Here is an 18,510-nt window from a genome sequence, read left to right as displayed (position 1 = left end):
CTGGTCAATATAGAGCCTATGAAGATTTAGACATACAATTACCATTTTAGGAAGACATTAATTAGTTCCATGGTGACCTACTGCATGCAATAGAAAATGCATGACTGTGACCCCTCAGCAAAGAAGGGGCAACATGGTCAGCCCTACCCAGCTATACACCATATTCATGAATAGGAGTTCTCACAGCAGCAGAACTTCATACACTTTACACACGTATAGTAAGACTATACAAATGTTTGACACAGTTCATTATGCAAACATCAGAGCAACACCAGTGATGTTGTATGGCTCCTACTAAAAACCATGTGGTTCAACAACACATGCATCAAAATATGTGGACTTAGAACATGCATATCATCAGAATATATTGGCCCGATTCCAGGCTATCTCACAGTGTGCCATCTGGACCCTAAACCTGGATGGGTACTTGATGGTCTCTGCAAACTTAGAACATGACCACTCTGACTCCCAGAAGAAAATTGTGGAAACACATGTACCCTTTCTTGGTTACCTTAGGAATGCCCAAAAGGAGACACAAGAAATAAGCAAATTGGCATTTCAAACATTTATTAAAGCAATCGGATTCTTGTGTAAAATACACAAGCTGAAATTATTAGCATAAGGAAGCAAAGCATTGTTACTAGCAATACAAGAATGGTGAAAAGGATGAATACTTCAGCCATCACAACGTTGCAATGTTTTTATGCATATATGAATATACATCATATTGAAAACCCTTCCTACCCTAACTCTACTCTAGCGAGGGTGATAAAAAGTACTTTCTGACAGATCTCTTGGAGCAGCTTAACTCCCCATGAACCTGTATGAGCTCACAGAATGTGCGGAGATTTGCCCCTAACGCCTTCCTCAATGTAGGCAAATCTCTGCACACTCTGGCGTAACGGAGTTGTCCTCCCGCCCGCAGTATTAACACTTTAAAAAGCATTAGAAATAACATTTAAAATACCCTTACCTTATCGGCGGCGTTGCCGGGCTTCCCTAGTCTCGATCGCGTCTTCTTCTGGGAACTACGCATATGGGAGCGTATGGGCAGTTCCCAGAAGAAGATGTGATGGAGCCGAAGTGAAGTCCGGGGACGGCGCCGATAAGGTAAGGTTATTTTAAATGTTATTTATATTGCTTTTTAAAGTTTTTTTATACAGTGGGTGGGAGGCAGGCGGGAGTAGGGCTGCGTGTTACGGAGCTATGTGGAGAGTGCGGAGATTGTTTCCATCTCCGTGCCTCTCCACGTAGACCCCTTACGCAAATTACGCCTAGCCCTAGTCCTACAGAATCAGATTTGATAGTACAGAAAAGCTCTGAGCTGGATCAAAATGCATCTTCAGTCCAGCAGCAACGAACATTCATCATGTTGGCTTGGGTTTCAGGAAACTTAGGAGAAGTACAGTTTGACACTAGCCAAGTACAGTTTGACACCAGCCCTGAGGGGAGAAGGACAAGCGGCGCCTACAGCGACCAGGCTGCCGCGGGGGCTGTGTGTGTGAATCCGCCCCTCCCACCACCACCTGGAAGCTTCAACTGGGCATTTAAACATCTCGCGCTTCCCGCTCCACGGGAGACGCAGCACTGAGGGGAGAAGAACAAGCAGCGCCTACAGTGACCAGGCTGCCGTGGGGGCTGTGTGTGTGAATCCGCCCCTCCCACCACCACCTGGAACCAATCACCTGACGGATATATTTGACCTGGACCTCCTGCCACGTGGGATGCGCGTGGGACGAGCCGGGCGAAGCCCGGGCAAAGGGCAGGCCCTCTGTGGCCCTCCGAGGGCCGAACGAGGCCGGGCTGGGCCATTCCCCTTGGTTGCTGCACCCAGATTCCAGTAAGTGTTCCATGACTGTGTGTAAGACTGTGGGAGCTAGTGTGTTTCCCATGCATTTGGGACATTGAGTACTTTCGATCAGTACCCCCTGAGACTTACAGCCCGTACACCCTTAAGTACACCCTTAAGTAGCTGTGGCAACTGTTAATCCCATAATGACTAAACAAAAGTCAACCATGGACAATTACCTAGTTAAAGTCGTAAGCAAGATTAACAGCGACAGGAGAAAATCCTTAGGACGAGATAATCTATCTGACCTGCCCCTGGGACTTTCCAAAGAGGATACTATTGACACTGCTGAGTCTGTGGTCACCGGTTGTAATTCCGAAGTTTTATCCACAGTAGTTTTAGATGTCTGCGCCCCGATTGAAGATCGACTAGTAGCCCCGGAGGATATTCCACAGCAATGCCCGCCGGTCCCGCGTTTAGTGAGGGCATGCAGAAAAGTGACTACTAAACGTGGAGGAAATATTACCCGAAGAAAAGCAGAACCTGCACCTAAGAATTCCGTTTGTGACAAGGGGACCCTGACTAAGGACAATACAGTTACTATTAACACCGAGCAATTTGACCTGCTAGTTGGTATTATAGAGAGTAAACTTGAGCTGATTGTCAAACCATTAATTACTAAAATAGATCAATTAACAGCTGAAGTATCTAGACTAGGGAGTGTTCTAGATGGGCATACGATTAAGATGGTTAATCCTAGGCCCCCAGTGAGGGATGGTCCAGGAGTTGAATCTGCCCCTAAGCTAGTTAATGGAAGTGCCTGCTTTGTGAAAGCAGCTACATTAGGCTCACAAGCAGGTAGTCGGGCGATGCAGGCCCAAACAGCACCAGCAAGTTTGAGTGGAGTGTCGGCTTGTAAGACAAGGAGAACCGTGCAGGTGCCTGTAGTGACTGCAAGACCAGTAAGGGAAGCTGCACCCAACAACAATCGATCCGTAGACCTTCCACCTGAGTGTGTACCCTATGTTGTTGTTCTATCCAATGTCCCCACTCTAGATCTTAGCCAGACCAGAACTATTCTAGCGTCGCAGGACTCCTTAAAAAACAAAACTATTTTCTGGCTAAACAGGCACTGTGGGTTCCCGGTTAAGTTCTCTGACCAAATTATATCAACCAGAAGGGTTAGTTGGATCGGTAAAACAAGAAAGTCCTGTAGGGGTGACTGTGTCATCGTTAATTTCCAACACCCCCAGCATGTTGCGACGATCTTTTTAAGAGCAGCCTCCATAACACAGAATGAGACTGATGTAATTGTACGACCTTTGGGATACTTTTACAATCATCTTAGCAAGACGCCTCATGCTATTAACAGAGATAGAGCCTTCCCTCCTAATCATGCCACCACTAGAGATAGATAATTTCTCCCCAATTACGGATCAGTTTTCGAAATCCCTGTCCAGAACAGATATCAATCCCTGAGTTCCCTAGATCAGAATGATTGACATCAGAAGGCATCTAGACCCCAGTTGGCCACTACCCTGAGTGCCCTGTCTAATCAATCTAGTGTGACAAGGTTAACCATTGCGGGTCTTCAGGTTAATGACAACCTGGAAACTATTAACAGCGGGTCAACAGTAGCAAATGTCACTGAGAGTAACCAGGAATTGATTAATGATGTAGACGGAAGTTTGGGTGTGACTGTGATTGAACAACGTGGTGATGGATATAACTCCAACACTGCCCAAGATGAGCCCAATATCTGTTCCTTTGGGGGTATCTCCGTCGCCAGCTGGAATATAGCCGGTTGGGCCTCTAAGGGAAACAAACTGGGATGGGAGGCTTTGATTAGATCATACGACATTCTATGTCTCCAAGAAACTTGGTGTACTGTTAAACCAAGTTTCGATGGTTATGTATGTTATAGCCTAGAAGCTTCAGAGTCCAGACATGGAAGAGCCAAGGGGGGACTGCTTTTTCTTATATCAGTAGACCTAAAGCTGACGGTTGTAAAACATCTGTCAGTCGGAACCCATTCCCAAATTCTCTGGGTGCAACTACCAGAAGGCATAGAGGTGCTTTTAATAAACTCTTACAATAATATTTTTAATAATTCTCGGTACAAAGTGATAGATGAGCTTGATAGTGCCCTCATGAAGCTTGTAGCAGAAGCAAATGTATTTTTACTTTCATTTGGTTAGGTGATTTTAATTCCACAACCTGTGGTTTGTCCTCCTCTAGGGCTTGCGGGGTACAAAATAACAGTGGTGAGAACACGCCCCATTTCCCACATACCGCCTATGGGGAGGCTATTAATAGTGTAATGGCAACTTATGATTTAGAGCTGGTGAGGCCTGATTTAGAGGCCAGTGGTTATTCTATTCCCACATTCACTGGGAGGAACGCTAGCTCTAGCATCGACCACATTTTGGTCTCATCTAGTTTAGTGCCCCATTGTCTGATCAAGATAAGGGATGCCTCTAATTTGAGCGATCATAACTGTATTACTATGCGAATCGAATCATGGAAGTGTAGAGACCAGCCGGCGCCAAGAATTTTAGCTAACATCGAGCCGCATAGAGTAAACGGGACTAGGCTAAGGTGGAAAGGGGAAAAATCTGCAGTAGTAGTGCCCATAATCATATCTAAAAACTTGGTAGACATTAACGCTATTTTAACACTAGGGTGTTCGTCTACCTTTGTTTTGACTAATTTTATTAATATCAATATGACTATTAATAACATATTTACGGGAAACAAGCCGGGTACGAGAGGCAAGGGTAAGGGTTGGTTTGACCATGCTTGCACAGCCCTTCTTTCCCAACTTAAACAAGCTTTAGCCCTTATACCAAGGGATAAGAATCAAGTCACACTTCTGCGATACGATTATAAAATGGCACTTATTAGAAGGAAGAAGGAACTACAGCAGGAAGCTTGGGATAATTTAACACAGGCGGCAGAAACCTTGGACAGCCGCTTATTCTGGTCTACCATTAATTCCCCCTTCCTACAAGATAATAAAATCCCCCAACTTTCTTCCAATGTGGGGAGTGAGGCCTGGGTGTCCCATTTCTCAGCCATTTTCCAAGATAGTGCCCCGACTGACAACGAGCGAAGGCAATGGCCCATGGTTTCACTAGACATCTCCTTAGGTGAGGTGGAATGTAGTATTAAAGCTAGCAAGGGGGGAAAGGAACAGGGGCCCGACGGAGTCCCTATCGATATTTATAAGGCCCAACCACTGATTTGGGGACCGATACTTACTTTGGTCCTCAATGCAGCGGTAACCACTTTGATTCCACCCACATGGGGAGATTCAATTATTGTCCCTATTTACAAAAAGGGGGACAAGGCATCAGCCTGTAACTATCCGCCGATTAGTCTGCTGGACTCATCGGTGAAAATTATGAGCAGGGTGCTGTTATCTAGATTGGAAACGTGGGCTGAGGAGAATGGGATTCTTGCCAACTCCCAATATGGCTTTAGAAAGGGCCGTGGGACCCTAGATCAGTGCTTGAATTTAGAATTATTAATCGGCAAGTTTACTAAGGCTATGCATGGTAATTTGTATCTTTGCTTTGCCGATCTAAGTAGCGCTTTTGATCTAGTTAACCATTCGCTCCTTTGGTCAGTTTTGTTAGAATTAGGCGCCCCCAAGGAAATCATTTTCTTCCTTGCTAGATTATACAATAAGATGCAAGCGTGTGTTCGATATGGGGTCAACGGGGAGTGTACCCCGAATTTCAGTGTGAAACTCGGAATAAGACAGGGCTGTGTCCTCGCCCCCTTGTTGTTTACTTTATTTATTAATGGGGTGGAAACCGTCCTGAAAACAGTTAAGGCTGATGCACCTCAGGTTGCCGGGATTAGTGTGCCAGTTCTGCTTTACGCGGATGATGCTGTGCTCCTATCTCGGACACCTATTGATTTGCAGCGCCTGATGGACCGGTTTTCTGAATTTATAGGGGAGAGGAAGTTGCTGATAAACAAAAGCAAAACCCACACCATGATTTGCGGGGCCAAGACTAGCAAGAATCATGCTTTTTTTTATAGAAGGTGTGAAAGTGCAGCAAGTAAATAATTTTTGCTATTTGGCTGTCACTTTTTCGAGTGATGGTAGTTGGGCCCAGGACTTAATAAGTGTTAGGACCAAAATGGTCAAAAGTTCCTATGGCATATTTAAATTCGCCGCAAAGATAGGGGATAGGCGAATCAGAGACATGATGGAGATATACAAGGCTAAAAGTGTCTCCATTGCCCTATATCGGGCAGGGTTGTGGGGTTACTCTAATGTTGGTTGCTTACAGAGGGAAGAAAACATCTTCCTCAAGAAACTAATGTGTCTACCTGCTTCTGCCCCAACAGAGTTGATTCATAAAGAGGTTGGGGTCGCCTATTTGAGTGACCTTGCTTCACTTAGGCCTTTGTCGCTTTACCAAGCAATTTTGCACAAGGAAGAAACCGAGTTCAGCCAACTTGTTATTAAGGATTGCCTCAAATTAGATAATTGTATGAAAATCCCATGGCTCAAGTATGTTTTTGAGAGCTACCAGGCTATTTTCGGGTTGAACTTGTTGCTAGATTCTTGTCCCCCCCGAGTTCTTGTCAAACATGATATGAAAAAATCTTTTATGTTGTTTAGAACGCAAAAACGTTTAGCTGGGACTGGTCCCCTCACTACTGTTCAACTTTATAACAAATACACTGTAAGTGAGGGTTTCCCGCTGTATCTGAACATGGTAACCCGACCAGTTCACAGATTTGTCTTAACCAGATTAAGGTTAGGAATGGTACATGTCTTGGTGGCCTTTCCCCAACAAAAAAGGTACCCTGTCGGCCCTTGCCCGTGCGATGGTCATTCAGAACAAAGCAGCATGCACTTTATGCTTATCTGCACTCTCTTCTTGAATGTAAGGATTACATTTTTAAAACCCATGTTTTTAAAATATGGTGTTTCTAATATGGAAGATGCAATAAGGTTGCTTTTTAAGATGAACTCTCCAGATATATGTTTTTATACTGCCAGTTTTATCTGTAAATCTATTTATTGCAGGAGAAGTATGACTTTTTAAATGTGTTTCTATTTCGTCTGTATTTTTTGTATTTCTGCATTTTGCTGGGTGCTTTTATGGTCATCACATGTTATGAACCGAATAAAGCTTCATGAACTGAACTGAACTGACACCAGCCAAGGGCCCAGGACCTTGCGGACAGCACAATCGAGTCAAAACTCACTCCAGCAGAGGCCAGTAGAAGGGTCCAGAGCAGATCCAGTTGGATCTGGTCAGTACGGTAGTTGCAGAATATGTCTCATGTAGGGTGTTGTTTCCTCCTATCTAGAAAGAAGGTCAGATTTATGACCCTTAGAGTCCACTTCTTTTACCTGTGTACAAGAGGGAGAGTGCGTCCAGTCTACTGAGCTCCTCTCAGGTCACAGACAGCAGGTCCTCTTCTCTTTTGTTCTTCCACAAGTCCAGAAAATGTTCTTATGAGGCTACCATGGGTGCCACATTTATGTCTGGCATGAGTGAGCGGGTGGATGTGACTCCTAGCCCCTCCCTAACCAATGTGGTAAAAGTTCTCAGGGGTAATCCTGCTTGCGTTTGGGGCATTTTCTGTGTGCCCTACTGCAAACAATCCCACTGTGCCCATCTCTTCCTAAAACCAAGATTGCAGGACCTTTCAGAGCTCCTGTGCCCACTCCAAATATGTAGCGTCCCATCCAGAGTAAAATGACGTGGTCCCTGTAGCTTTCCATTCAAGGCATCGTGGCCCATGTACGGTCTGTGAGGCTGCCTTAGTGTCCCTGTTTCAGCGATGGTGGAATGCCCTGATTTAAATGACCGTTGATCCGCTCACATTCTTCAGAGGAGTCTGTCATGTTTTCCATTTAAGCTAAACATTGAGCACTCGCATCATTTTATCAAGCCAATGCTGTAATCAGCGTTCTACCTTTGGCCTCCAACCTACATCGTTTTAAGGAATTCATCGCGTACTATCTTTGTCTAGTCCATAATAAGCCGGTTCCTCACTCACTTTGGGCTCCCAGTCGAAATGCCAATCCACCAACAGGGCTGTCCTAATAATATCACATGAGAGTGAATCATATCATCTTTTTATTGGGTTACATCTAAGGTGCTGCTACCATCCCTAAACTATTACTAATATTGGCACAAGCACAGAGTTGTGATGCAATTCTTTTTGAATTGAGGACTATTGGGCACTTTAAACCTATCAATATTCATAGTTCATACTCAACATTTACTGGTTAGATGACATACGACATTTAATAAGGCCATATGGCTACCTGATGTAGGCGTACCGCCAAAACGCGCATATATACGGATATTGTTAGCCATAACCATATTCACTGGTTGTTTATTATTGTATATATATTGAGTTTTTTTCTTTGATCTTATTTGTTTGTATTCAACTATGTTTAATAATATAACATCATATTTGACATGCTTTAACTAAATATGATGCATCATTAGGCCATGTAGGAATGAATCAACATGTTTAAAAATCATTACTATCAATCCTAGATTTAATCTATACTATATGCATAGGCAAAGAGCAAAAATGTATGTCTATCAAAATTATTACTGATGTTATGTTTCATCATCTTCTTTTTCTTTAATTAAAAGAGAAAATATTTAAATACTTTCACAAATATATATTTTTTTAAATGAATAAAATAATATATTTTTGATATTTTTCCTGGTCACTCATTTCATCTTTTACTGGTCACTTATTGTTTAATATAGGTCCACTCTTTATTCATTTCCTAAATAGTTATTCACACATAATATGTTAACCCTGATTTAGGAAATTATTATGGGGTATCCCTAATCTCACACGCACAAATGAGCAATCAGCCACCTGTGGTCAGTTTAAATAAGTTCTGGAGACTGCTCCTCTCCCACTGGAATTAGAGACTGACTGGCTGGGGAACAAGTTAAGGGGATAGGCCTAGGAGAAAGCTACATATGACTGTGACAGGGTAGGCCTCTTTGAAGTGAATTGAATTTCTGAGCACAGCCCACAGGCCATTCTGTCAAGGGAAAAATAACACTCTGCACAGCCAAAACCTTGTTTACTTGCTCTTGAAGTTTGTTCACTCCTCATCATGGTGGGTCATGCTGCCAGATGATAGCTGGAGCTCATGCAGTTGGGCATAAGAGACTTTAGACAGGAAAAAAGTGACTTTCTAAAAGTACCCTTTTCCAAAGTGTTTATTGCAAATCTGACTACACCAGTAATTTAGGCTTGTAATACATATTTCAAAAAGTCCACAAATGATTTGTGTAGGTGTTTCCTAGCCAGAGATGACATTATTACATTTAATATTGCATCAAAATGATTTCCTAAGATACAGTCAAACCTGCTGCAGTGAAAATAGCTTTTTTGGTCTTTTCACAGAAAGGACATGTGCAATATAACATGTTTACATGTATTACTTTTAAATACCATGATTCCTGCTTTACAGCCAGTACGGTCTGAATAGTGGTGATTGATTAATTTTAAAAAGAAAGGTTTAGGCCAGCCAAATGGGGTTATTTTGACAGGCCGAATTGGCAATTTGAAACTGCACAGTTAGGCTGTCACTGGAGTACCTGTAGTCAATGGGCACAATAGGTACTGCAGTAGATTTGTGAGAATTAACTTACAGACCTGGAAACACTCATGAGGAATTCGAATGTTGCAGTTGTTCTAAGTAATAGAGGTGTATGGATTTTGAGTCGTGTAAGCTAACTGAGGACCTATGGATTTTCTCTGACACGAAAATTGTTTTTAGATAACAGTTGCAGTAGAATACAAGAGATATGGTGCAAGAACGGATATATGACCAAGTGCATTTATATCGGTTGAAGGTGAGATTTTCTGCCTTTGCTTTACAGTTACATTAATCTTAGTGTGGTGTGTTATGATATCCTTCCGCCCAGGAGAATGCCCTCTTGGCATACATCTACTATATTCAGAAGTGATTAGGATTCAAGGGTAGTTCTCAGAACCACTTAATATAGGGGAGTCGATAGCGAGTGACAGGCATAGACAAACATTTTATTAATGTAACCTACTAGTCACATTAACAGGTTTTGTTGTCATGTCCTTTTTCAAATGTATAAATTGTGTTTTGTGATGTTATCTAGAGTAATAGAATGTGCCAAGATTGTTATATAGGCAGAGTAGGAGCTACACGCTTCAGTCAATACCATCCGTGCATTTGGATCAATGTGTTTGTAAATTGCAATGTATATTTTGGATGTTTAAGGTTGGATATTGATTTTGTACTCTTTACTTTACAGCCCTGATGATGTCCCGGATGGGGACGAAACACGTTGGCTGTCAAAAGTATTAATTGTTTTTCAAGTTGGCTGATATTGACATTTGACTGAATAAAGAATAAGAACTTGAAATCATACATCTGGAAGATCTTCTTTCGTATTCAATTGTGAAAGAATGTAATTGTTTGAAAACATTAACGCTCCTTCTGGATTAGGGTGGTTTCTTCACCACCTTATCTTGGAGCAGTAGCCTAGCTCACAAGAACTGCCTGCCAGAGTGTGCAGCTGTATTCTGTCAAGAAGGAGACTAGTGCATACCTTTCTGTACTTGAAGGGTCTATGCCTTCCATCTGAGCAAGAGGGTTCAGTGGTTAAAACTTTACTCTACTTCACTTGCAGGTTTGTGACTCACTACAGCAATGTCTCCATTAATATATAAATGTTCTTTCATACATATGTATCACTACTAGCGTCCTTCCCTTGAGAATTACTGACTCTACAGTCATTTGTCCTCATGAAATCTCTTCAGTCACAAGGTTAAGGATATTTCCGCAGAGCAGTTCCTGGGACCAAGTGGTTAAGATGAAACGTCAGGCATAGACACAAACTATACAGTCTATTAGGATCTCTGCTAGGTATTGGATGTGGCAGGACCACAGGGGCTCTGAAAAAACTATCATGGCTATGTAACAGGAATGCTTGCAAAGCTTCGCCGGGACTGGGAACAAGCTGTTTGAATGTTCAATCTCTGAGTTTTCTAAGGTTGGCATCCCACTCTTCTTGATTAGAAGGAGCTCACTTTCCTTGGACACCCTCCATGCATATGTATGTTTGCCATAGCCTGCTTTGGGAGTGTCAGTCTTTTCTCTTTCCTCCCCTCCTATATCCTTTTCATCTTCATTGTTGTCAGTGGGATCTTCACATCCCTCGTAGGACCTTGGTAGGGTTCTGTGGAGTTTACTGCAGGGACTTTTGAGAAGTATGTCTGCTTATGCAGTAAATGGAAGTTTAATGGCTTATTTAATGCATAATTGACCATGTATCAGCTTTTTAGTTACATGGGAACTTGATTTTCTGATCTAATTGCATGAGTAATGCACTTATGAGAAATTATTCTTGCATTGCGCCTGTATGATCAAAGGCAGGTAGATGGCTCAGAGAGCTTACAACTCACCACTCTCAAAGGAGGTTCTCTGAAAGCCACAAAGTTGATTCCGAACAGTGGAGATTGAACCTTCAATTCTTCTGGGTTGGGTTTGAGGGCCAATATTCGGATAATAATAACATGTTGATTATAATAACATGTGTTCCTACTTCTGAATACACTGTTACAGTGTTCATAGTATATATTGTGGGTGTGATTATAGTAATTCTATTGTTGTCCTTCTTCGGGTGATTATGATTCTCCATTTTCAACCCTACGGTCTTGTGGTTTTGAGGATGATTGGGGCGTTAACAATTTTTCATTTTTTAAGGCTTTGCCCCTCTTAAGAACCTCCTTTCTTTCCTAAAGTTTAACATTTCTATCTTTCATACAACATCAGTTATAGTGCTTCCAGTCTTAGACTCTCAGTCTGAGTGTTAAGGGCTCAAAATCTGATGCTGCTATCGTCCTGTGTGTACCTAAGATATGGTAATTAAAAGGTCTTGCAAATAAGCAATAGGCCAAAGGTTTTTATATTAAACTATGTACTCAAAGTTGCAGACTGTCTCTTTATCCTGAAGGTTCCTTTATTCACATGGTGCTAGTGGGTGTTGTAGCGATTTTCACATCTAAAACTGTCTTTAAGGCACTTTCACTGTCACAGGTTCTTTTCATTGCTGTGTTTGTGGTTTGGCATTCTGCATATTCATTGCAGCAGGAGGGTTGGTATGCTTCCCAGTTTCAAGGGGTCTCTCTTATGGGGGTATGGTGTAATTATTAGACTCTCTTATCTCCAGTAGGGGACTGTGGTTTCAGAGCTGTTGAATTCCTTTCCCCAGCAGAATGTGTATGATCTTTGCTGTGCATGCACATCTGGTCTCACCTAAGGGCTTCTCACTTCATTACGGCTGTGATGTTGTAGAGTGCTTTTGGTGCACTCTAGGTGCAAATTATGGAGCACATTAACTAAAGGTTCACACAACGTAGGGCAGGAAGCAAAGTTGCTACAGTGAATTGTGCGAACGGGAGAGAGCGAGCTAAATAGACCCATATACACTAAGACATGGTGCTCTTTAGCAGTCTGCCTGCGCTGGCACACTTGAGGCTGCCTTGGACCAGCGCAAACACCTTTGCAATATGCTGAAAGGGTGTCCCTGTTACACCTTCCTGCACAAAAACAATCCTAAGAGGCAATTTTCTCCTTAAATTTGGGAAGACTTTTCATCACACATAGAAAGAGAAACTTAGGACGAGAAATATGAATATTTGTGTTTGTTACTCCTCTCTGTGGTAGGCACACCATTATGGAGCAATCTCAGGTTCACTGCCTTTAGCAAATCTGGTACTGCATCAAATTCCACGGGTGGATGCATGGGAAGGCCCATTCTCCACCCATGGAACACCTACCGCAATGAAATGTAAAGCAATGCAGTGCAAGCCTTTACTTTGCGTTACACTTTTTTTCAAAGTAACGCAAGGCGATGCAAATGGGAAATTTGTATCGCCTTGCGTTGCTTGCGTTACTTGAGTGACTTTGAAAAACACTCTAGGGGCTTGCAATGCAAGAATTAAACAAGTTCTATATAAATCTTATCCCATTTTCTTATCTATTTCTCTGAGACTCCTTTGGGTCCACACCCAGCTGTGTCCATGGTCTTGCATATGCTTACAGAACGTCCCTCTCATAGGGGTTTTGGTGCTTCCGCTCTGGACTGTAGGCATGTTGTATCGTTTTGCGCTTGGGCCCTACTTACTTTCTCTGCTCTGTTTCCAGTACAGAACACTTTCTACTGCAGAAAGAAGTGGAGGGAAATATTGACTCCCTACCAATATGTAAATTAGTGCTATTTAGCAGCTGAGTACAAATAAGCCCTACTAAGGCACTGTTAGAAATGGGATTTCTGGTTGGCTAGGGAATGCGCCTAATTCAGACAGAAACCATCACTCTAGTCCGGGCAAGGGTGTTACACACTGAAGATAACCCCTGCTTACCCACTTGGTAGCTTGGCAGAGCAGTCAGGCTTATCCCAGAGGCAATGTGTTAAGCGTTTGTGCGACATGCTCACACATCGGCGACACACTAGGCACACCACAAAAGTAACTCCACACAAGGTTGTGTAAAGAAAGCCTTTGTATTATCCATAAAACACATTAGAACATATCACGTATATACACTGTGCCACTGGCACTTGTCATGTATTTACGGGTATTTGCATAAATCATTAGGCCAATTGGTCCACTCTCATAACATCACAATTAGGGTGACCAGTAGGTACTGGGAGGATTGCTGATAGCACATAGAATTTGGCATAACCAACATAATGGTGCTAAGCAGAGCACCTTACCCACAACCATCATCAGTAGTGCCCCATAGTCAATACTTATCAGAATGCCCATATCATAAGTACATCATGGCCATAACTGCAGTTACATAAGATCCTCAAATGGCAATGTAACCCCAACCTAATTACATCAGGGCACAACACAGCTCATAGGTTATGACAACAATAGAGCGGCCCCAGCGCTCCAACGACAAGGCCAGCAGCACGTACAAATGCAGTAGCTACAATTTACCAGGAACCCTCCTGGTCATGTAGGTGTTCCCCCGTAGGAGTTGCAGAGGCCTACTTGACCTCCTGCACAAGGCCTCAAAATTAGCCTCCAAATGCTGCCAGGGCTGTCGCCAGCCTGGGCCAGCCGCACCAAGCACAAAGGCAGAAACCCGGCCCCCGACAGTCTTTGTGCACTTCTGGGCTACCGGCCCATCTATGCCAGGAAATTAGGAGCATCACTTTGGTACTGTGAAAGCACCCGATGGGGTCTGCCAGTGGCCCCTTGGGCCGGAAAACAACAATGTGGCCTGTGTCCCTCCAGCTGCACTCCTGAAACCTCGACTGGTCTCCCGCTTCTTTCTGCTAGACAGCATGGCCTGGAACAGAGACACTCCGGTCTTGCATACACTCGCCTCCCTGCATGCTTCTGCAAGAGTCACTGCTTCCTTGGGCCGAGGGCTGCCACACTGCCCGTTGAGGCTGGGGCAGCAGATGCTCCAACGCGTCTCCAGCCACTTCAGCCAGAAAAACACCTTGGTTGACTGGCAACGTCCTCCTGGGCTGTTCCCTTCAGCATGACCTCAACTCTACGGCGTCTCTTCACGGCACAAAGGCACTCCTCTGCGCCCGTCGTGCTTGGAGCGTGAGCCCCCGTCCAGGGCTCCAACAGCCACTCTAAGCCCCCACTTCGCAGTGCTCAAAGAGGAGAGCCAGCAAAATGCTCTTCTCTCCAGGGCAGGAAAAGCACCCACCTTGCAGGGCTCAAAGAGGAGAGACAGCAAAATGCTCTTCTTTCCAGAGCCAGGAAAAGCACCCACTTCACAGGGCTCAAAGAGGAGAGCCAGCAAAACGCTCTTCTCTCCAGGACCAGGAAAAGCACCCATCACGCAGCGATTAGAGCGAGAGGGTAGACAGCACAGCGCTCACCACAAGCTATATCTCTCCCTTCCAGGGGCAGAAAACAGGGCACAGGCAGGCCAGCACGAAGGAGCTCTTTGCAGGGGGGGCAGCTCCATCACCCCCCCCGGCCAGCAGTGGCTTGGTCCCAAATGGCGTATCTTCCTGGCACACTGCAGTCCAAGCATGTCGTAGTTCAATCAGCTCCCAAGTTCCAAGTAAGCATCCTCACATGGGGCCAGAGCCCCAATATTTATATACCACAAAGTCTTTGTTCTGCCCTGGTACAGGGCCCTGGACTCAGTCCAAACCAGTTCTGGGGGCACTTGTCAAGTGCACAACACTCTCCATTGTATGGGTAGGCCCTGGCCCCAAACACACCACAGGGAGCCGTCATTGTTGAAGAAAGGCACAGCCCTATTCAGATGCAGGTGCTACACTGCCAACCCCTCCAAATGCAGACCAGGACTATTCAGCCTAGCGTTGACTCACCCAGACTCTTTGGAGCCAGTGCACCTTCCCAACCCCTGTCACTCCAAGGCCAAACAGTCAATACACAACAGGCAGGCACAAAGACACATAGTACACAGAAGTGTCTACTTCCAAAAGTGGCATTTCTACAATAGTGATAATAAATCTGCGGACACCAGTACCCACCATTTATCACCACTTTTCCAAACATCCCAAACTTGATCACGCTACCCCTCTAATGTCAGGAGCTACCACTGAATCACATATCAGAGAATTCCCAATGCATTCCCATGAGAGGGCAGCCTCACAGCAGTGAGAAACCAAATAGGCTGTTTGCACCTACCAGGACATGCCACACAGTGAAGGCCTTTTACCTACACCGCACTCTGCCCATAGGGCTAGCTAGGGCCTACCTTAGGGGTGACTGATATGTAATAAAAGGGGAGTCACGGACGTGGCAACCACTTTATGTGCCACGTCCAGGGGCAGTAAACTGCACACACAGGCCCTGCAGTGGCAGAGGCCTGAGACAGGTTTGAATGGCTACCCTGGTGGGTGGCGCAAGCAGCGCTGCAAGCCCACCAGAAGCATTTAAATGACTGGCCCTGGGTGTATGTGATACCACTGTACAAGAGTCCGATAAGTAAATTAAATATGCCAAACAGGTGTAGACCAATCTTACCCAGTTTACCACAGAAAGCACACGCACTTTAGCACTGAAAAGTAGTGATGAAGTGCCCAGAGCCCTAAAACCACCAACAAGAGGTCACAAAACAATACCGGAGAAAGGCAAAAAGTTCTGGGATGGCCCTGCAAAAAAAAGCCAGGTCTAACAGACACTTTATGTAAATGGGTACAAGTCATTTAGCTCTTTTGAACTCCTTATCAGTGACATGCATGCTTCTAATAAGCAGACCATCCGATGGTTAAACATTCTGGTAGAAACCTCTAAATATTATATTGAAGCTTATATAATTAGCAAAGCCAGGGCCGGACTGGCCGTAGCGGGCTTCGGGCAATCCCCCGGTGCACCACACGGGTGGGGGCCGGTTTTGTGCCCCTGGGGGCCGTTTTTGTTACAGGGCCGTTTTTGCAGCATAGCTGCAAAATCGGTCCTGTAACAAAATCGGCCGGAAACCGGCTCTGGTAAAGAGCTCGGTGGCACCCCCAAGCCCTGGGGGGGCCGGCCGAGCACTTTGCCAGGGCCTGTTTTGGTTCCCAGTCTGGCCCTGAGCAAAGCGCGTTGTGATTAATGAGACATTTGAACACTACAACTTCAGTTGCGTGAATAGAAAAGCCTCCTCGATGCTGCACCATCTCAACCCGGTACACGTGAGCAATATTACAGGATTTTCCATAAATATATGTCAGATGAAACTCAACTGGATAAGAAGCACTGATGGAAAGTGAGATCCTTCCTCGTAAGATTGGAGTACAAAAGGGAGCGTTTTGTAACTCGAGGGTACATTTCACCAGCGGATCTTCTTGCTGAGCAGTTGCTGTACTTTTCTTACAAACTTGTTAGCATTCTGCCATCTTTGACTGCCTCTGAACATCCACCGCTTCCATCTTGTCTTCTTGGAAAGGCGACCGTAGGCAGGATAGCACGAGATCACATGACCATGCATGGCGGGCTCCCTCACATACATCGCATTTGTCTTAATTTTCAAACGCCCTGTATTGATCATCCTGCGGAATGAGAGCGCCCATGCCCGGTGCGCGCGCTAGGTTCCGCGCTCCATCTTTTGAGCTGCGCGGATGAGCCCGCAGCACGGCCAACTCTCGAAGCCACAGTGGACCTCATTAGGCCACTTTTACATTCTAGCCACGGTTCTGTGCTCCTGAGATAAAAGATCGAGTATTCCCCGAAGCACTAAGGATTCGGCGAAGGAATGGAAGAAGCTGACTACAATCCATCCGTCTATTATTTCCCTTGTTTAAAGCATCATGCTGCTTTCCTAGCTTTAGATGTTTCTAGCTTTAGGCGCATTAATGTATCCGAAGCTGCCGCCTAGCCGAAACTGCAGTGCACGTGAAGAAGATGGCAGCACTCTCAAATCCATAGATGTGTGGGTTTCAAGTGCGCCAGTGGCATTAGAAAGAGACACCATTATTTCATTCTCCTCTGCTGTTAGCAAGATAATGGAATGTTTGACGATTTACCCGTAGTAGATTGTGGGCAGCGTGACTTTTAAATTAGTGACACTGTTGCTTTGAAAAAAATTCTTAAGACTCATTAGAGACAACAAGAGTGAATGTGTTATGGTTGATAGGCGAGAGGATGCTTTAAAGGAATGTGCTACTTTTGTCTGGGAATGTAGCAGTATTTTTTGGTATAATCTTTTTGGAACACTTCATTACAAAATAGTCAGCACAATGAAGAACAACAAAATGACAATGCAATAATGAGCCACAAAAAAGCAGCACAAGAAAGCAGAACACATTAAACATCATTACAAAATGGCCCACAACAAATATGCACATTCTTGTCACGCATTATCACCTCTAGAATCCTGGTTTCATAAGTGCTAAAGGCTGTTGTACCAAGCACTGCATTGAATTTCTACCGAGGGCATCATAGAGCCAGTCAAAAATGTTTTGTGATCTGACCCTCTTCTTTTTCCAGCACAACTATCCCCCATCCTAATTCCCCACATCTGCCAACTACTTTGCCACCTTTTTGCTGCGATTGAGTAATAATATGACATTAATAGAGTATGAAATAGGATTCATAGTTACGATGGATGTGAATCCTTCCCAATTAATACATCTGCAATTGTCTTTTTACTCAGAACCAAGTACCCCCATGTAGCATTTGGTTCTATCAGGGTAGCAAAGCGGAGCAGTCCAAGGCATACTCACAGGAAGTAGTGCAGGCTAGTGACCTCAGCCTGCTGGTATGCAACAACAGCACCCACTAAATCATTGTCCAGTCAGTGCATTTTCTTTTATAAAGAAAATTATTATATATATATGTAAGAAATTGGGCTCCTGGTTGAGGAGAGTTTGAGCTCTTCTGAAGAAACAGCCACATTCCCTGTCAGGCTGAACCACTAAAGTCACAAAATTAACCTTTGCTGAACCATCTACTAACTTGGCATAATAGCAGTCAGGCTTAACTCAGAAGCAATGTGTAAAGTTTTTAATGAAGCACACAAATAAAGTGAAAACACAACACAAGAAAAATCCCACAACAATTTAGAAAAATAGAGCCAGATTTTATGAATTATTTGACACTAAAATGACAAAAATCCAATTCGTAGTACTAGAGATATACATTTTTAGCTTTTAAAGAGAAACCTAGCACCTAAAAGATCATAGCGCCAACCACAGACCTCTAGTCGTGCAAGACCGGGGTAAAGTCGAAAGTTA

The sequence above is a fragment of the Triturus cristatus genome, chromosome 4_1 (genome assembly GCF_964204655.1).
Source record: "Triturus cristatus chromosome 4_1, aTriCri1.1, whole genome shotgun sequence".
In the NCBI taxonomy this organism is placed as follows: Eukaryota; Metazoa; Chordata; class Amphibia; order Caudata; family Salamandridae; genus Triturus; species Triturus cristatus.
Note: the sequence above shows the minus strand (reverse complement) of the source record.